The sequence below is a fragment of the Typopeltis vanoorti genome, chromosome 1, assembly GCF_054136105.1.
Source record: "Typopeltis vanoorti isolate ZY-2024b chromosome 1, IOZ_Tvanoo_1.0, whole genome shotgun sequence".
Taxonomy (NCBI): domain Eukaryota; kingdom Metazoa; phylum Arthropoda; class Arachnida; order Uropygi; family Thelyphonidae; genus Typopeltis; species Typopeltis vanoorti.
In genome coordinates this window covers 90,599,504-90,621,613 of record NC_143549.1, presented here as the reverse complement: position 1 = coordinate 90,621,613, position 22,110 = coordinate 90,599,504, and the positions used below count along the sequence as shown (strand labels likewise).

General features: G+C 34.0%; 1 protein-coding gene across 3 annotated transcripts in view; it reads right to left on the bottom strand.

The window, feature by feature from the left end:
* The window catches only part of LOC150110194 (katanin p80 WD40 repeat-containing subunit B1-like), a 351,290-nt gene that overhangs the window by 47,124 nt on the left and 282,056 nt on the right, over positions 1-22,110 (bottom strand). The window lies entirely within an intron of this gene.

Genomic DNA, 22,110 nt, shown 5'->3' with positions numbered 1-22,110 from the left:
CACTTGTCATGAATTGAGCACTTTCTGTATCCAATGGCTGTATTACAAACAGCTGTTACACGTTTTCTGGAACTGAAAATTTGGAAGTGGATGTTAGGAGAAAAATGTTAATTGTTTTTTTTCTTTTCTTTTTGCTTGTAAAGTATAGCATCTGTTGAGGTTGCAAAGTTTTTTTAACGGTATAGAGACATCTTTATTCTAGTCTTCAGAAACAACAGACAGTAAAAAAATATCTATTCCTGAATAAAAATTAATATTCTGTGTATTATAAGACATAATTGATCTACAACAAAATACCAGCATGAGATTGATAAGACAGAAGAACTGCTGATACTAAAACTAATGAATGTAGGATTCCCGAAAGCGTGGATAATTCCGATAATGATTGGATGTTGTGTATACTGAGTCTCAGTAAACAAAATAAAATTCTTGGAAAATGGAGTGAAATACACATAACATGTGCAACAAATTGTACGAGATGATTTGCTGCACCATCAAACCATATATTTATTCCTGCAATACTCTCTTCATAAGGTTTTTTTTTTTCCGATAAAGTCTAAACATGAATAAATTCATTTATTCATGTTTAGACTTTATCGGGTCATGTTATTTGCTCTACCCAACAACTTATAGGACACACATATCACAAACTCACCCTTATTCTTTTCTATTCTTACATGTCTTATAAATGATGGTTCACATATTTTCATCTTTGAGTATTTCAAATATACCAACCAAATATAGCATTCTCCTCTCCTTCATTGTTGTTTTCTAATAAATCTTAAAACAGATTGTTCCCAAAAATGCAATCACAGTCATGGGTGTCCGCAGAGGGGGGCACACTTCCCCCCTAGGATCGATCAAAAAATTCCACAAATTATAATCGCAAAATTGATTGAGATATGTAATCTTACACCCTCGACCCTGGGATGCTTTGTATGTCTTAAAATTTTATTATGGGTTGGCCTGTTTCGGCCCATAGTGGGGTAGCCATAGACACGTGTTTTATTGCAACACTAAAGCACGGGTTCCTGTTATTGGTTCATCTTTTTCTGATTTGTGAACAGTGACTGCTTAGTTTTCCCTCTGTATCTAGTGAGTCACTGAGTGAAGTGTGAATTGTAAATTTATAGTGAAACAAATTTAAACAGAAAAATATTTTTAAAAGGTAAGTGTATGTAGATCCACTATAGACCATATCTTCACCATTAATATTATAGCAGAAAAATATTGGGAATACAACCTGCCCATGTTGTTTTAAAGATTTTAAGCAAGCCCTAATTTCAGTTAATAGAAACAAATTGATCACTATCCTAAAAAAAGGTAAAAATGGATTCTGATATTTTAACGTTTATTACAAATTATTATGGAGACACCAAAGCTTTTGTTAAAACGAACAACATTAAAACCGAGGATTTCAAAGTCAAGAAAGGTGTAATGCAGGGATGCCCTCTCTCACCTCAACTCATTATCATCTTCCTAGAAGAAGTCTGTAAAACCATAGCTGATGAACCAGGTGTAAAAATCAATGGCACCAACATTAATCACACAAAATACGTGGATGATATCATTATTTTAGCAGATTCTAAACCACAGCTAGAAAAAACTATTAATATTTTAAATGACTCTTGTAAAACTTATGGTATGAAAATAAATCATCATAAAACAAAAATAATGAAGATAGGTAGAGAAGAAGAAAATATTTCTATAAATCTCAAAAATCACCTGCTGGAACAAGTTAATAAATATGTTTATCTTGGCAGTCTTATATCTAGTAACCTGAACAATATGGAAAGAGTAAAACAAGGCTAAACCTAAGTTGGACCAACATGAATAAACTAAACAAAATATGGAAAAATAAAAAAATCCAAACGAGCCTAAAATTATATAAAACTATCATTATCCCAATGGCTATTTATGCTTTAAAAGCCTGGAGATTAACTCAACAACCAATCAAGAAACTTCAAGCATTTGAAATGAAATGCCTCAGAAAAATTAATAACACCCACTGGATGCAACACAAGACTAATGATAAAGTCAGAACAGATTTAAACTTCCCAGATAATATAATAGACACAATCATTAAACATCAACTGAGATGGTTTGGTCATATTCAGAGAATGATCCTTTCCTAGACTCTCATATTTAGCTCTGAATGGATATATAGGAAGAAAAAGACCTAGTGACAGACCAAAAAGTACTTGGATAAAGTTGCTGAAAGAATATTCCCATCTACCCAGCTGGTAGATGGGAATATTCTACACAGTCATGATTGAGATGGCTAAAGATCGCGATAAATGGAGAACCTTTCTTCTTAGTCGACTCAACCCATTATCAAGCGGATGAGATGAGATAAAGTGTATGTAATTTATATATTATTTTACTTGTTAGTTTTATGATTTTTTTGCTTTTAAACTGAAATAATTTAATTTAGGATTAATTAATAGTTGATTTTTAATATAATATGCCAGTTATTTTTTTATATATGAAATTGTGCTAAAAACTATTAATTCTGAATACCTTTTTTTCACCAAGAATTAAAGATCATTAAAATCGATGCAAAATGAAATTAATGTATTTATAGTTTACATTGACAAATAATTACATCAAATAAAAAAAAGCTAAAAGACGTTTATTGATGTAATTATTTAATTAAATCAATACTTATAAAAATTTATTGATGTAATTATTTGTCTCCAAGCTTTGTCTGTAAATTGCATGTCCTGAAAGTATGGTCCTTGACATTGTTTTTATTATATGAGTTGATCCCATTTTGTTTGCTTACACTTGGATAAAGGATTAAGTTCTTGGTATCTTTAATTTATAGTATAACAGAGTGGAAAAACTTCCAACAACTATCTGTAATCCAGAGTATTTTAATAATAAAGTGTGACACCTTTCAGCAACTTGTACATGAAAATATGACTTCTGTAACCTTAGCATCAACTTACTTCCTTCAGTCTTAGTATCACCTCTGGGTCTGGATACCACTGACGAGACCTCAATAAAGGTCGAAACTGCTCTGGGTAGTGACCCTTCTCTTATTACTTAGCATTATACATACCAGTAAGGATATGTGCTTTGCATTATGGGATACTACGGCAAGTGATGTAAAGTCATTAGCTCCTATACACAAGTTGTCCTGTCCTGATTATATTTCAGTTGCAAACTTTCTTTGCTTACACTTGGATAGAGGATTAAACCAGGTATATAATTTCTTGGTATCTTTAAATTTATAGAGTTGATCTCACAGGAATGGATATGATAATCCAATTGTAAAACAGCATATTTTATGACATTACTGCCGAGTTGGATAAACAGAATAGATACAGTATGATACTGTTGAACTTTACATTTAACAGGACACTACATGAAAGGTTGTTATATAAATGAGGATACAGGAACGTAATCTCCATTACTGACAATAATAAGAGTGCGGCTCACAGACAGGTATCAGGAAAGTGGTATATATGGGATGCAAGGCTGCCAGATTTAAGGTGACCAGTGGCTTTCCTAAGTGATAAGTATTTGGGCCATTTTTGTTCAATCTATACACCAACAATATTGGGATGGATGAGATGTTCATTTCTTTGCCGCAAAGATAGACATGGTAATCAGAGCTGCTACTGATATGCAGTTAAGAATGACTTCATTAAGATAAAACTGTGGTCAAATGGTAAGTGTAAAGTTATGTACTTTGGTGTGATGAGATTTCCAACAGCATATTATATTGGTGGAATTAAAATTGAAGAAACTAATAAAATTAAAGATCTTGGAATTAGAGTGCATAAGAAGTTCAGAGATCAATAGCAAAGACTGTAAATGCAACTAACATAACTGTAATGCTGAAACAAACACTGACATGTAAAGATAAAGAGATCATTTTGCCTCTTTATAAGGCCTTGATATGACTGTATCTGAATTACTGTGTACAGATATTGTAGTTTACTGGTTCTGAAAGGATTGAAGAAGCTGGAGAAATGGTACAAAGAAGACTTAAAAATCAGGATTATGATGAGACAGATTGAGAGTATGTGGTATGCAGACATTGATAACAAAGACCTATAAACAATTTCTGAAAGGATGTCATTGGATATAAGCTGAAATTTTTTTTTTTTATATAGAAGGTGAAATGAGGATTGTGGATGGGGGGAATTTTGTGGAAGTTGACTTTGTGTGCAGCAATGAAAGGAATAAAGATTAGATTTTTCTCTCACAGGGCAGTGAGTGAAATAGCTTGCCTATTGATGTGGTGAATGTTTCTAGTGTGAACGAGTTTAAGAGAAGGTATGACAGCTGGAATAGATAATGTGTGGTCTCCCTCAATGAGCCCTTGATACCCTGGTGGTCTCTGAGAATATCTTTTCCTTAGATATGAAAAAAGCTTTCATACCTCCATAATACTGCAAATGTTTAATATAAAGTCAGAAAATGGTGTGTGAAGTTGTTTAGCTGTTGTCATCTGGGGAAGAGCACAAGAATTTTGTGTATGCATGCATGGGCTTGAAATGGAGAAGTTTGACATGATATGTTAAATCAAGAATAAATATTTGGCTTAAGTTAACAATTAAACAGAAATTCTAGTGTTAAAAAAATGGTAACTAAAAAATTGTGTGTGCAATTGTAATTAATATTATTGGATATGTATTTAAAATACCTGATTTATTTATGCAAACTGCAAAATAAGACTAAAAATTATTACTACTGGAAGAATTATTTTTCATAAAAACAGTTTCATAATGGCTTTTTCCAGAATATTTGGTGAACATCATTGATTTGTAACACTACAGAAAGATAAGTAATTTTTTTCAAATTTTTGATAATTCTGAATTTATTGTATTTATTCATTTTCTAAGTTTGCAAGATGGAATGAGTTATTTAGTCTTAAGTCATCATGCCTATCAAGGATTTAGGTGTAGAGTGGCCTGTTCCAGGCCTTAGAAGTCATCATTGAATCTTTTAAGAGGACGTCGTGTTCCCCCCCCCCCTAATGGCTTGTACTTTAAGGCTTGTTTTGGTAATCTTTCTGTTTTCATTCTTTGAACATGTTCCATCCATTTATGTTTATATTTTTTTAATTTTTTCTATTACTGATTCCTGGTTTAATTCTTTCATAATTTCTTCATTTCTTTTGTGATGAAGTTTTTCTCATAAACTTAATTTAATTTCAGCTGTTATTAATCTTTGTCTTTTTGTTTTATTGTCCAGATTTCACTTTCATACATTAGAACTGGTAGGGCTAATGTATTGTATACTTTTAGTCTGGTTTGTTTTTGAACTAGGTTTGGTTTAAATATAGAGTTAATTACACCTGTTAGTTATTTTTAAGTATTTTGCAATTTTTAGGTTTATATCTTGTTCATTTTCAAATTCATTTAACAACCTAGGTAGTTAAATGAATTCACCTGTTCTAAAATCTTGTTATCTATTACTATTTTAGTTCTTACTGGATCTTGTCCTTTAAAGGCAATAGTTTTTGATTTTTCTGTTGATATTATCATACCATAATCTTTGGCTATCTCATTTAGATTTAAAATAGCTTTCTGTAAGTTATCTTCAGAATTTGTAATTATTATTTGGTCATCGGCAAAAAGGAGTGTTTAAGTTCACAGTAGGAATACCTTGATGGAAAATTTTATTCCATTTTATTATTATTTCATTTAGGTAAATATTAAAGAGTTGTTGAGAGGGTGACATCCCTATCGGACTCCTTGGTTTATCTCTCTCTCGTATATGATAGCTCATGATTTAATCTTATTTGTATCTGATAATTTTCATATATACTTATAGCTTTTAGGATATTATTTAGTATTTGTCTTTTTTTTTAATATGTTAAATAAAATGCTTCTTTTAACTTTGTTAAATGTTTTTTCAAAGTCAATGAATGTAATATGTGTTTCTAAATTGTATTCTCTTCTTTTCTCTATGATTAATTTTAGGCAAAAGGTTGGGCCTATACATGATTAGTCATAAGTAAGATGTATATTTCCTTAAACTATATATTGTTGGTATGCTACCTATGCATAACAGAACAATGGCAGCCAAGTTAAATTTTCATGAATTTTTCAGTGTAAAAATTTGTGATATATATTCATCGTGAAAGTAGAAAGATTTGTGGAAAGAGAGTGAAATGGATGAGCTAGTGTGTAATAAATGTTTTGAGAGTGAATGCAGATAGAACAAATTATGTAATAGTAGAGGATATTGATAGCAGAAAAATGTAAATATTGGTGATAAGAGCGAAAGTGCAGTGGGGGAGGGACCTTCAGGAGAACATAAAAGACCTGAATAAAGAAATAGCACACTATACTACTGAGCCCTTCACACAACAAAGTGCAAGATTGAAAGGCTGCAGAAACAGTAAGAGATCAAAATATAAAAATAAATAAAAAGCAAGCGGTCCAAAGTCAACGAAGCCAAAAAGAAATTGTAAGAATAAACAAAAGAAAGAGAGTAAAGCAGATAATTTTTTATGCCAATTCTATGAAAAGGGGAGTACTTCACAAATGCGCTATAAAATCCTGTTTCCATGTGAGAAAGTTCATATTAGTAATGCTGTTAGAATACAAAAAGGGAAGGTGAAAAATTGATTGTTTTGGCTGAAACCAATGACTTATGGGAGAAGTATTGTAGAGGGAAGATGTGAAAGAGTTATTGAAAGAAGCAAAAAAGAAGAGCAAGAAGTGAAGTTTGTGAGTCTAGATGCCATGATATGACAGAGGCAAAATGAGAAATTAATCAGACTGTGCAGAAGGAATGATGTACAGTTTGTGGACCTATAGCTTGAATTTGATGGATAGAAAGATTTGAGCAATGCTGATGGATAGCAATTAAATGGATTCAGAGTTAGGTATCTAGAGAGAGAGCTTTGTTTATTGAGCGTGTGGAAGAGCAAAGCCGGGAAAACTAAAGAAATTAGCAAATGAGTATGTGTGACAGCACCAGTGAAGTGAATGGGTGTGTGTGAATGAACAAAATATGCAGAATCTAGCATCTCGGGCAACAATATTGAATGGAGCAGTCAATTCAGGATGTAAATGCTGGTTGGGGATTTAAGTGATGTTTCTATACACTAATGCTAAAAAGAAGCATCAGGAATAAGATGGATTTTTGGCAATGGTTAGTGACACCTGGACAAAAATTACAGGTATTAGTGAGACTTGGCTAACGTCAGATGATATTGTTAGGGACTGAATCTGATGGATTCAGTATTTTCAGGGAGAATGCTGATGGACAGCAATTAAATGGATTCAGAGTTAGGTATCTAGAGAGAGCTTCGTTCATTGAGAGTGTGGAAGAGCAAAGCCGGGAAAACTAAAGAAATTAGCAAATGAGTATGTGTGACAGCACCAATGAAGTGAATGTGTGTGTGAATGAACAAAATATATGGACAGGACTGGGAATGGGATATAGCCAACAAGAGTAGGAGTCAGTCAGGAAGATGGCAGTTCTTTTGAATCAATATGATGTGAGATTGAGGCCAATAGGACAAAATATAAAATTGATTGTTACTACAGGCCAGGGGGATGATTGTTGAAGACATGCATCAGAAGATTAGTACAAATGTAAATTTGTACTAATCTTCTGATGTTGTGGAAATGAATGAAAGCATGTTGTGGAAATGAATGAAACAGGATGAATGAAAGTAACATCATTAAGCAAGAGCTGAAAAAAAGGAATGTTGTAGAGAATAAATATAAATTAGGAAAAAGGTGAACAGCTAACTCATGAGCAATACAAGGAACATTCAAGAAAGGTGACTAGCATCGAATGACTATGGAAAAAGAAGAATAACTTCCATAGTCTTCTTCCTCATTCAATCTCAACAAATTTGGGTGCATGAAACTGTCTAAAATTTCTGAAGCATACATTTTAAGGTCATCAGCCCAATTTAGCCCACTAGGGGGAGGGCACCATTTAGGACTCTAGGCCAGAATCCGGTTGTCTTTATTTGGCCTCATTTGCTCAGTGTTATGCCTACATGCACATATCATTGTTTTTTATGATCCCTGATGATGTAACATTGCTGAAATATAGAAAGGTATTGATTAATGTTTTTTTAATTGAATATCCATAAAAAGAAATTAGCAAAACAAGTGTTCTCTGCCAGGTTGGAAGGAAAACTACCCAGAGGAAGACCAAGATATAGGTGGATTGATACAGTACAAAGTGCCTTAGACAATAGAAATATAAGATTTGATAATGTTGGGGTCTTGACAAGTAACAGACTGATTTGGAGGAAAATTGTAGATAGGAAATTAATCATCATCATCATCATCATCAAATTCCTGCCATGTACCCTCAAGGGGTGTACAGGATATGACAGTACTACATGAAAAAATTACATCATTACTAACTTCCAATCTACAATTTTCCTCCAAATCAGTCTGTTACTTGTCAAGACTCCAACATTATCAGATCTTATATTTCTATCGTCTAAGGCACTTTGTACCGTATCAATCCACCTATATCTTGGTCTTCCTCTGGGTCGTTTTCCTGCCAACTTGGCAGAGAACACTTGTTTTGCTAATCTTTCCTCTCCCATTCTATTTAAGTGACCATACCATCTGAGATTAGCTCTGCTAACGCATTCCTGGATGCTGACAATGTCAAGTTCTTTCCTAATATCCTCATTTTTAATATGATATTGCCATTGATGCCATCTGTTCACGCCTCTAATCTTTCTCAGGACTCTCATATCTGCGGTCTCTAGTCTTTGGTCAAGTGTTTTACTTCTGACCCAGCTCTCAGATCCATAAGTTAAAATTGGTTTGAACACAGTCTTGTATACAGCTAATTTAGTGTTCCGACTAATTTCTTTCTTATTCCATATGAATTTATTCAATTGACTTCCCACGATACCAGCTTTGCTGATTCTGTTGTCTATTTCTATATTTAGTTTACCATCTTCACTAAAAATTGTGCCTAAGTAGCTGAAATGTTTTACTTGTTCCACAGGTTCTCCATTCACAGCACAGTTGACATTTTCAATGATTCTGCCTATTTTCATTGTCTTTGTCTTTTTATTGCTGACCTTCATACCATATCTATTACAACAGCTATTCAATTTAGTCAGAGAATCTTGCAGACTTGTAGCGGATTTATTTAGAAGTATAACATCATCTGCATAAAGCAAAGAGCTGACATTAACATCTCCAATTTTGATATCTGGTTTAATACCACATTCCTTCATAATGTGATCCATATAGATAATGAATAACAGAGGGGATAATGTACATCCTTGTCTCACACCAGATTTAACATTAAACCATCTTCCTGTACTTCCTTCAATTCTAACTGCTGACTCACAACTCAAATAAAGACTAAGTATTGCTTGATATAATGCCCCATTGACACCATATAACTGCAGCGTATTGAATAGCTTCTCTCTTGGCACCTTGTCATATGCCTTTTCCAAATCGACAAAACTTAAATACAGATCTTTGTTATATTCCCATGCTTTCTCGACTATTTGTCGTAAAGTGAAGATCTGATCCTGACAGCCTCTATTTGGCCTGAATCCAGCTTGTTCTTCACCAAGCTTTTCTTCCACAATTCTTCTCAACCGTTTCTCAAGTATACTTGCATAGATCTTGCCAGGAACACTCAGTAGGGAAATACCTCTGTAATTCTCACATTCAGTTTTATTTCCCTTTTTATATATGGGTACTATGAGAGCTCTACTCCAATCATCGGGAATTCGTCCCTCTGTCCAGGCTTTCTGAACTATGCAGTGCAGCCACTGTAAGACTCTTATACCACCATACTTCAGCATTTCTGGTCGAATATCATCTACTCCTGCTGCCTTTCCACATTTCAAGCCTTTGATGGCTTTTTCTACTTCAAGTATGGATATGTATTCCTGACTGCATGCATGGTCAGTGTTTTTTATCACTGTGCTGTCATCACTGCTTGTTTCATTTAGCAGTTTTTCAAAGTAATTACTCCATACCTCAAGGATATCTTTTTCTCCTGTTTTCATTTCACCTTTATCATCTCTAATTCCTTTTACAGCACTCTTTCCTCCATTCCTAAGCTTCTTCAACAACCTCCAGAATATTTTGCCACCTTCTTGATATTTATTTTCTATATTCTTGCCAAAGTCCTCCCATGACTTTTGTTTAGCTAGTTTTACACACTGTTTAGCTTTCTTACATTTGTCTCTGTATTCTGTAAGAGTAAAAGCTGACTTATTTGCCAGGAACTTTTGATATGCTTTCTTCTTTTCCTTCACTGCCTCTTTAACTTCCTGTGTCCACCAGGGAGTTCTGATTTTTTTATCCTTGCACACAACCTCACCACATGCCTCTCTGGCAGAATCAATCAATGTTTCCTTCAGAGTTTGCCACTGAATCTCCAAGGTTTGATTCCTGTTCTCAAACTCTTTCATTTTCTTTTCAATAATATTTCTGTATTTTAGTCTACAGTTCACATCTGAGAGCTGCTCAACTTTTATTCGCTTTAAAACTTTCTTACATGTTATTCTTTTCAATATGAAATTCAATTTTATCCTGCTCAAGACTAAATAGTGATCACTTCCAATTTCAAATCCTCTGTACACTCTGGTGTCCTGCACCAGGGAGAAAACATCACTATCAACAATAACATAGTCAATGAGACTTTTCTTATTCCTAGCCTCTTCTCTCCATGTGAATTTGTGCCCATTTTTATGTTGGAACATGGTGTTAGTAATAACCAGTCCATGTCCTGAGCAGAAATCCAACAGATATTTGCCATTATTATTAGCTTTGCTCTTTTCTCCAAATTTTCCCAAAATATTTTTGTATGTCTCACAATCATTTCCTACTCTGCTATTTAGATCCCCAACAAGGACCAACTTTTCCTTTTTCATTGTGTCAGTTGCGTTTTCTAACGCCTCAAAAAATTCCTCCACTTCTACCTTAGTAGAACCTTCTGTGGGACCGTAGGCACAAATAAGTCTCATTGTCCAGTTCCCCATTCTCATATTTGCCCACATTACTCTACTTGAGACTGACTGCCATTCAAGAAGATTAGCCTCGTATTTTGTGTTGAATACTATGGCTACTCCTTCTTTTCCTTGATTGTCATTGCCTGAATTAATAATGTTGTAATTTTTTTCATGTAGTACTGTCATATCCTGTACACCCCTTGAGGGTACATAGCAGGAATTTGATGATGATGATGATAATGATAAAAAGAATAGAGAAGAGCTAAATTTGATACTAAACTGTTCATGTTTAAAAACAGAATAAGATACATGTAGCGACTACACATATATCATTTATTAGAGTTTTTAGATAATGGTTTGCAAAATTAAAGTCCCTGGTATTTAGATTGGATCAGAAACCTTACAAACATCATGTAGACTCGATACCTGATTTTTTACAAAGCTATGAGAGTGGATCACTTCTGTTGATATTTTCTACCATATATGGCAACATGCAGTATTCCATTTCCACTGTTTGCAATTCATGGCAGAGCCATGCAAGATCTATACTTCCTTACAAAGAATTTTGTAAACTCTTGGTTGTTTGTGATAATGGATCTTGTTTTTCAGAAATCTTAAGAGGATCCAGATAATTTGAACTGGTCTATAAGCCAATCTGATATTGTTATTTTAGTAATGTGACAAAGTGATTCAACAGCCTGGCAATATAAGAAATACATATGGAATCTTTAAATCAAACATAAAAGTGAAGAGGTTTATCTTTTAACAGCAGCTTGTAGACTTGAATTCTGGATCACTACTGAGAATGAATTGATGGAAAAAAAGAGCTCGAGGTCTTCCTTTCTTTTGCCCTTTTATGATGATAAATATTATTTTCTTAAGGGTGTTAATGAATCCAAATTTCTGTAAAAGATGGTGATGGGACATAGTGTGAAGATCATGTTCTCTGTGGGTTGGCTTGATGGACTTCTAAAGCGGTTCAATTTTCAGATTTTTTTACAAATTTTATGTTGTACATTAAAAAGGTAATTTGTTACTTACTAATTCTGAAGTAAACTTTATTTTGTGATGACAGAGAAGGAAATTATTAAGTCAGAAATATTATTATTATGCAAAGAGGTTATTAAAAGCAGGATAACTGGGAGGAGACTCCATGTAGCCTTTTAAGGAATGAAAAGAACCAACCAGGGCTTCTGACCTAATGTTAAATCCTCACCTTCTCATGATGCATCCTGTTAGGTATCTACCTAGATACTCAACAAATGAGAATGGACTGACAATTTGAAATTTTGCTGCCTAAACTATATTTTTATTGGCTTAAAACCATACTGCAAAATGATGGTACAACAGGACAGAATTTCATAATGGTTGAAGCATTGCCAAGGAAAACAGACACCATTGTTTTCATCAGGGAACCAGGACAACAACAGAAAGTCAGCTACTGGAACAAATCCCAACTCAACATCAGCAGAGTTCAAGACTGGCACCATCAATGGAAAATAAATAAAACTAGCAGAAGAATTGGATAAGTACCAGATCAACTTAACAGGTGTTACCAATCAAAGAAAACAGAAACAGGCGAGACCTTTCTATGCAATAAATACAAGATGTTATATTCAGGTAATAACATTGAGGAAAAAAGTGGAGTAACTATAATATTTAATACTAAACACGAGGATGATCTTGAATGGCAGCAATATCAAGTAGAGTGATGTCAGCAATTTCAGAATTGGAACCTGAACAATGCGACATATTTGTGCCTGTGGTCTGACAGCATGTTCTACTAAGGAAGAAGTAGAGAAATTTTTTGAGGTATTACAGAAGGCAGCTGACACAACAAAAAAAAAAAGGGAAAAATTGGCCCTTGGAGATATAAACTATAGCATAGGAAATTATTACCAGACATAAAGAAATGTTTTGGGAAAATTTGGAGAAAAGAGTAGAGATAATAATAATGGTATGTACTTGTTGGATTTTTGCTCAGGACATTAACTAATTATTACTAACACCATGTTCCAACATAAAAATGTGCACAAATTCATGTGGAGAGGAAGATGTAAGAAATGAGAAAAGCTTCACTGGATATGTTATTATTGATAGCTATGTTTCCCCATTGGTTCAGGAGACACAAGAGTGTACACAAGATTTGAAATTGGAAGTGATCACCATTTACTTTTCAGCAGAATAAAACTGAATTTCATATTGAAAAGAAAAGTTTGTAAGAAAGTTTAAGAAGAATCAAATTTGAGCAGCATTCAGAAATGAACAGTAGACTCAAATACACAAACATTATTCAAGAAAAAATGAAAGTTTAAAAACAAGAACAAAACCTTGAAGCTTCAGTGCAAACCCTGAAGAAAACATTGATTGATTCAGAGAGAGAGAGAGAGAGAGAGAGAGAGAGAGAGAGGCATGTGGTGAGATTATCTGCGAGGATAGAAAAAATCAGAACTGAATGGTTGACCGAAGAAGTTAAAGGAGCAGTCAAGAAAAAGAAAAAAAAGCGTATCAAAAGTTCCTGAAAGGCATGACATTCTACATGGTCAAATGTCATAAATTTCACAAGCTCAAACAGAGATGTATAAAAGTTTTACAGTGATTACACTGCAAAATTCCAAATGCTTGGTCAGAGGGTTGAATTCCAGATGACTGGAGTAGAGCGGTAAAAGCATGTGTTAATAAAAAGAGAAATAAAAATCATACAGAAATTCCTGTGCAATACTCAGAATTACCTAGGAATTTCTATATTAGTATTCCTAGTAACATTTATGCAAATATATTTGAGAAACATTTAAGAAAAATTGTAGAAGGGAAGCTTGGATTAAAACAAGTTGAATTCAGACCGAATGGATGTTGTTAAGATCAGATTTTCAATTTCAATTTGTAACCTTCAGGAACATAAAGTTCTGTATTTAAAGTTTTGTAGATCTGGAAAGGGCATATATGACAAGGTGCCAAAATAAAAGCTGTTCAAAATGTTACAGTATATACTGTAAAAGGGACATTATATCAAACAATACTTAGTCTATAGTTGAGTTGTAAGTCAGTAGTTAGAATTCAAGGAGATACAGGAAGATGATTTGATGTTAAATCAGGTGAGTGACAAGAGTACAACATTATCTACATTATGAAGGAAAGTACACTGGTGTTCAAAACCAAAGAACGAACACTATTTCTGAAGATTACAACCACAAATTCAAATGAATCAGCTTGTGGTAATTTGTATAATTGATGATTTTGAGTAGTAAGCAGGTACACATTCAAAGTTTTGAAATGCATGCAAAGGGGATTACATGGTAGCACTCACCAGGATAAAAGGCAAAAGGCTACACTAATTGTGTTTGAAGGAAGCTCTTTTCGTGAAGAAATAAAGTTGCAAACTTGAATGTCTTGTAATGTTTCAAGGTTATCATCTAGATGATTTCATATAGAGGAAGAATTATTGGAAAGCTTGAAGAAGGTTGCAGAATTATTGATATTGCTAGAGTTTGGAATCTCATATAGCATTGTATCCAGGCTCTGGACAGTATTTCAAATCAATGGAATATATTCCAGACATTTGCTAAGAGGTTCTCACTCTACCACAGAGTATGAAGATAGATTTTGTTTATAACAGCAAAACATAATCGACTCACCACAGCAGCTTGTAAGTCAGCTCCATTCAAGCACAGACATCTCAACAAATTATGGCAAGACATCAGCGACAACTAGGCTTATATGTCCAAATTCCAAATGCCTTTATCTACAGCTCGTAGAGCATGTTTTCAGTGGTGTTATATCTATAAACATTGGACAGCACACTAATAGGCTAATGTACTCTTAACAGATAAGAGTCATTTTAGTCTTTCCTGCAATTCTAGATGATACTTGATCTGGTGTGAAAGTGGTACTGCTTACCTTCGTGAGAACGTTCTTGAAAGGGACAGATAAAGTGGTATGGGATCATGGTGTCGGGAAGCATTATGCTTAATGGATAGACTGAGCTACAAGTGGAAAAAAGGAACTATGACTGGTGAACAATATTGCAATAAGGTCCTTCAATACCATGCTGTTCCATGGTGCTATAGGCAAAGAATTCATTTTTATGGATGACAATGCCACACCACATTGTATATAAAGTAGTGGAGATACTTCTGCAGACTGAGGAGGATATTAATCGAATTGAGTGGTCAGAACACTTACCAGATCTCAACCCCATAAAACACATTTGGGACATATTACTGTTCAAAATTCCCCTCCAAAAAAACAAACAATATCTTATCCTTGTTCTGAAGGAGGAATGAACCAGTTTACCTCAAAAACTCCTGAATCACTTGGTGCTAAACATAGTACAATGTTGTGAGAGCTGCATTGCACTTTGGACATATTCCATACCGAAATGTCTCTTCACATAGTTTTCTGTAAGCACTGTTTATTAATACCTTAACCATATCTTTAGTAAATTTGTAACTTTTTCCAAAAACATATTGCAATTTGTATGGAATTTATCACACATTTTTTTTTTTTTTTTTGTGTAATATAATTTATTAGTATGCTGGCAATAAATTTGTCCAGATTTGGCTAGTCATGAAAATTTTTTCATATACGAGCAAAAATGCAATATTTTTACTTGTATATGGAAAGTAAAATAAGTAAAAGTGTACTATTAAATGTGATATTAAAATTGGAGATGTTAAAATCTCAGCTCTTTACTTTATGCTGATAACGTTATACTTTTAAATAAATCCAGTATAAGAATGCAAGATTCCCTTACTAAATGGAATAACTGCTGTAATAAATGTGGCATGAAAATCAGCAATAAACACACAAAAAAAATTAAAATAGGAAGAAACACTGAAAATATCAATTGCATCTTGAATAGAGGACTTATAGAACAAATAAAATATTTCAGCTATTTAGACATTATTTTTAGTGAAGATTTAGACATTAAATATGGAAATAGACAAATAGAATTAGCAAAGTTGGTATGGTCAGAAGGCAAATCAATAAATTTTTAGGAATAAGAGACAAATTAGTCAGAAGACTAAACTAGCTATATATAAGACTAATTTTAACTTACGGATCTAAGAACTAGGTTTAGATATAAAACACTTCATCAGGATAGCACAGATATTCTGAGAAAGACTAGGAGAGTAAACTAATGGCATTAATGGTAGTATCATATTTAAAAGAAGGATATTAGGAAAGAACTTAGTTTTGTTAATAGAACTAGTCTCAGGTGGTATGGGCACTAAAACAGAATGGGAGATGGAAGGTTAGCAAATCAAGAGTTCTTTGCCAGGATGGCAAGAAAAAGACCCAGAGGAAGACCAAGATCTAGATCAGTGGTTCCCAACCCATGGGTTGCGAAGGGTTTTCTGTGGGGTCACTGGGCAGTGATGAGCTATGAAAATTTTTAAAAGGGAAAAAAAAAAAAAAAAAAAAAAAATCACGTCTTCGCGTCCTGCACAGAGATTTGTTTGCGTAAATGTGTAACGATCTTTCGTTCGTCAGGTTAGCTTGTTGTGAGGTCCAGGTTCATATACAGTTTGGTGATTTGCTCTATGGAATGCGGGCTCGGTCAATTCTTAGTGATACAAGCATGCTGAGTGCTTAGCCTTGTTTCTTGCAGGCGGCAATGGTTTTTCTTCGAATGGTTTTTCTTTCTACCAGCGAATTCTGCAAAATATAATAAATTGCATGTTGACATGAATCGAATGATCCCACTTCCAGGAATCTGATGCCTAGCACATAGTATTATTTCCCTTCTTTGGCCAGCCAAGAGCAAACACAAACAAGCCGAGCAGTGCTATAAGGTCCGGACACCATAGTTGTCACTGTAGCAGCACCAACAGCTCCAGACTTCGTAGCTAAACTCAATCAAATTACAATCTGCAGATCGGGCTTTTCACTCGTCACCGTCCAGCAACCCAATAACACTATTTAGAAAGGTACACAAAATTATTTTTTAATTCTTTTATGAATTAAAACTACTTAACGTCCAGGTATGTAATTTTTGCATTTATCACACAAAAGCAGACATTTGAATTAGGTAATTGTAATTTCATGTAGTTGTTTTGTAACTAAAATAACTGCCTGTAATATTACGGATGTGGATTCAACAGTGTTTGATTTACAGTGTACGTTTGAAAATATTTTTTCGAAATAAATGTTTCGTGTAACTTTATTGTCTTCAATAGCATTTCTTATAAATTCAATAAAATAAATGGTTTTTTTAGCCAGTTTTTTTTTTTTTTTTGCTAATCGATTGGGATCTTAAGTGTGAAAGTTCAAATAAATGTTTTTGCTTTACCTTTACTTTTAATAATTATTTGAACTGTTTTGTTACATTATTTGTGCACATTTGTATTATATTATTTAAATTGTTTCAAATATATATTTTTATATTTTTAGAAATCCCTCCCCATGGAAAGAAAATGTAAATGTTCAGAAGATTTTTTGAAATATGTATTTACTTGACTAACAATGGAATAGTGAAGCCAGCCACAATGCGTTTTATGCAAAGCTGTTCTCAGTGCTGAGCCTATGAAACCGTCAAAACTCTTACGTCACTTACAGACGAAGCATTTTGAACATTCTAAAAAGGATTTAGAGTTTTTTCGTTGGTATGAAACTAGTTGTAAATGTGAGAGACTTGATCAAACAGGAATCTTACATCAAGAACGGACAGCATTACTGCCAAGCATCATATGAAGTAACATTGGAAATTGCCAAGCCAAAAAAAACTTCACACAATTGGAGAAATGCTCATAAAACTCTGCATGTTGAAGATGGTAAAGTTAATTCTTGGGGGTTTCCAGCAAAGTAAAGATGCAACAAATATCTCTGTCTAATAATACTATTCAAAGGCATATAGCAGACATGTCCATGGACATTAAAGAGCAGATTTTGAATGAAATCAAAGTTTCACCATTGTTTTCTTTTCAAATAGATGAGTCAATGGATGTAAGCTCATGTTCTCAGTTGCTTGTCTTCGTGAAATATATTCATTCAGAAGGCATCAAAGAAGAGTTACTATTTTGTAGTGTACTTGAAACTACTACAAAAGGAGAAGATAAATAACTTTTTTGTGACTGGAGGACTAGAATGGAAAAATGTCTGTGGGGTTTGTACGAATGGGTGCACGAGCTATGCTAGGGTCTAAGTCTGGTTTTCAGAAAAGAGTAAAAGAACTTGCTCCCCAAGTAAAGGGAATCCACTGCATGATTCACCGATATGCTCTTGCCTGTAAGACTCTTCCAGCTCCCCTGCAAGAATCACTTGATTCGGTGATCAAAATTGTAAATTACATCAAATCTGGAGCTCTTAACAGCCGTCTGTTTAAACAGCTGTGTAAAGACATAAATGCTGATCATGAGGTTTTTTTTTTCTATACTGCTGTACGATAGTTATCAAAAGGAAATGTGGTCAATTGTTTTTTCGAGTTGAAAGAAGAAATCAAGTTATTCCTGGAAGTGCAAGGGAAACATGAACTTGAAGCCTATTTTAGTGATGAAGCTTGGTTGAAAAGAATTGATTATCTAGCAAACATTAGAACAGCAAAATAGGCTTAACTTGAAACTCCAAGGAAAGGAAACAACTAATATCAAATTTCAAGATAATCTCAGAGCATTTATATCCAAACTCTAGAACAAGCGAAGAAAAGTAAATCTAGGAAACATTGTCATGTTTGAGAAACTGTGCAGCATGGCAGACGAATCTGAAGGTGAAATAAATGGCAATTTGAAAGAAGAGATTACTGGGCATCTTGATTCTCTTGAAAACTAACTCCAGCGTTATTTCCCTGAGCTGACAGAAGAAGATGCGCTAGTACGAAATCCATTCTCTGCTTCACTTGATGTTGCCAGCATCCCCGATGAAGTACAAGCGGAACGATTCCTTGGCACGCAACTTATTTCATGAAAAACTGCTGATTCAATTCTGGTGTGCTATGTATCGGTCATATCCAAATGTCACCATGCTTACATTTCGAGTTTTACTCCCCTTTGTTTCTGTGCATCTCTGTGAGAGTGGATTTTCAACACTTCAATTGAAAACCAAAACAAGAAACAGAATAAATGTTGAGAATGACATGAGGTTGCCATTAACGAAAACTCAACCGCGAATTTTTAAGCTTGTTAATGAGTTACAATTTCAATCATCACATTAAATATGTTGTAAGTTAACATTATTTTGAATTATATTATACTGAAAAATTTATTTTCAATGTGTTTTCATTTACCCTATTAAAAAGCCTATTTTTAATGTATCGGGGTAGCAGGTCACTTAGCCTCCATAAAATAAGGTCGCGACTCGAAAAAGGTTGGGAACTGCTGATCTAGATGGACTGATACAATGAAAAATGCCTTAAAAAAAAAAAAAAGATTTTATAATACTGGAGTCTTGACAGGTAATAGATTGATTTGGAGGAAAATTGTAGACAGGAAGTTAGTAATGATAAATTTTTCATGCAGGACTATCATAATATCCTGTAAATCCCCTGAGGGTACACATCAGAATTTGATCATAGTAGTTATTATCGATATAAGGACAATAAGACCTTGTTTCCATTGCTGAGGTATTCCAGTGTTTAATGCTTGAATAGTTATGGCAAGGAGATAGGAATATGCATGTGTTATGCCTAGCATTTCTGAAAGCTTCTGTTCTGATTCCATCAATCCCTGGGGATTTTCCTGCTTCTGTTTGGTCTATTGCTATTTTTAGTTCCTTTTCAGTGGTCTTCACAATTTATTGGTAGAGTGTTGGTTAGATGCAGGTCTGCTAACTGACTTGAATGTTGGGGATTATCAGCATTCAGTAATTCTTGAAAGTAGTTTCTCCATTCTTTCCTCAAGTTAGAATTTACTGATAGCTGTGTCTACCATTTTTGTCATGTGTGACAATATTTCCACTTCTTTTTGTTTTGTGATGACAAATATGGTTTATCATTTGAAAAAGTGTTTCTAGTATCTCCAGTTTTATTATAATTTTCAAGTTTCTTGCAGTATTTATTTGATTTTCTTTGTCGCTGATCATTAGTTCATTGACCTTGTTATTTAAAAATGCCTAATTTATCTTTCTTTATTTCATTCCTGTTTAAGCTGTAGAGTTTCCTTGTTTTATTTCTTTCGTCTATATATTTTTCACTTTCAGGAGTAATCCATTTTTCTGAATCTTGTTTGTTGCTGTTTCCAAAAATTTTGTTCGACGTTATGCTCATTGCTTCAATGATACCTTTATAATATTCATTAACTGGATCTTTAAGAATGTTTTCCATATTGTCTTCTAATGTGCTGCAGAAAGATGTGATAATTTCTGGATTATTTAGTTTGTCCCAATTGTATTGTTTCCTTGTAGGCCTGTTATTTTTAGAAGCTTTTAATGAACGTTTAATGTGGGCACTGATTATTCTGTGGTAAGAGGTTTAGTTCAATAGTATTATATGCTCAACAGTTCCAATCCATTGATTAGGATGTGGTCTATTTGAGAATAAGATCCAGTTGGATCCATAGTTTTCCTTTGGGATGGAGAAATTTGACTTGCGTGATTATCATGTTATAGCTATTGCAGAAGTTCATAAGGGAATGTCCATTATTATTTGTGGTTTTATGATAAGTATATTTACCCACATTCTTAGTAGTATTGGCAATGTCTTTGCCAATTTGGGCATTAAAATTGCCACCAATGAGTGTAACATTGTGAATTGGGATGTTCATGACAGCTTCAGAAAGGTATTTATACGTCTTTGTCTTCTAGTGAAGCACATTCTGTAGGAGAATAGGTGGATATTATTGTTAGTTTTGAGTTAGTATTTATGGTTATGAGAAGAATTCTTTCGCACTTTTTCTGCTAGTTCCGTCTTAAGTATTATTCCAACCCCTCCAGTTCTATCATTGTTTGCTAAATTATAAATAAATCTCCATTTTTGGTCAGCTGATGAAGTTTCATTCACTTCATGATTCTCAGTTCTCTATCTATGCTCTTGTACACACATAATGCTTATGTTGACTTTTTTCTGCTCCTTTAAGTAGCTCAAAAAATTTTTCCATTAAAAATAATTATACACAAAATGCTACAAAACAGTTGTAATTGTTTAGAGGAAGAAACCAACTTCCAGGGAGGACCTCTTGTTCTGTCAATATTTTCTCTGCATCAATCCTATAAAACCCTTTAAGTAACTTCAATGTTTCTATCATGCACCCTCTTTTTTTTTTTTTGCCTATCAACTAACTTCTGCAATCCACACACACTCAATCTATCCTCACAGGGAACATCCCACACAGACTACCATCTTAGTCACTTGCCACTGAATTCTCCACCACTTCCTCATCCCCCAAAAAACCCAGAAGACCACACCTGTGCACATTAATTCAGATATTGGTGCATTAATGCCTTATAAAGAGGAATAACAACTTCTTTATCTCTACTTGTGTGTTCTTCAATAGTCAAGTAATCTTATGAGCTACATTAGCAATATGTCCTTTAAACTTCAACTCTCTATCTACCACCGTCCCTAGCTTCATCTATTTCCTGGAGTACAGTTCCATCAACCCTGTACACCCCTTGAGGGTACATGGCAGGAATTTGATGATGACAGTTCCATCAACGTGATACACTGCTTGTAATCGATTTATCCCAAAATACATAACTTTACATTTCTCTGCATTAAACTGACATCCATACTTGTCAGCCTATTTAAATCATCATGCAATCTCTCCATCACCTTGATTATTCTACCTAATTTTACATTATCAGCAAACAACTGAATATTTCCTTTCATTTGCATGCAACTTTGTGGCACACCATTAGTCACTAGTTTTTGACTGGATTCTACTCCTTAATATACCACTTTTTGAGAGTCCAGCAGCCCCCTCTTATCCACATACCTAGTGTCAAATCCATCCTCTATTTATTCTCTTGTTTTGCAAAGGCATTCTGTCAAATGCCTTTGCAAAATCCAGCAGAATCCTTTTGTAGTCATTTCCTTATCCAACTCAGCTGTCACTTTATTATAAAAAGTTAGAAATTACTAAGGCATGACCCTTCACAAAGTCATGTTGCATCTCATAGTGTATCATATTTCTGTACAACCATTCCTGAATCTCATTTTGACCAATGTTTCCAGTATTTTTAGCACCACTCCTGAGAAACTAATTGATCTACAGTTTGCTATTGCATTCTTAGAACTTCCCTTATGCAAG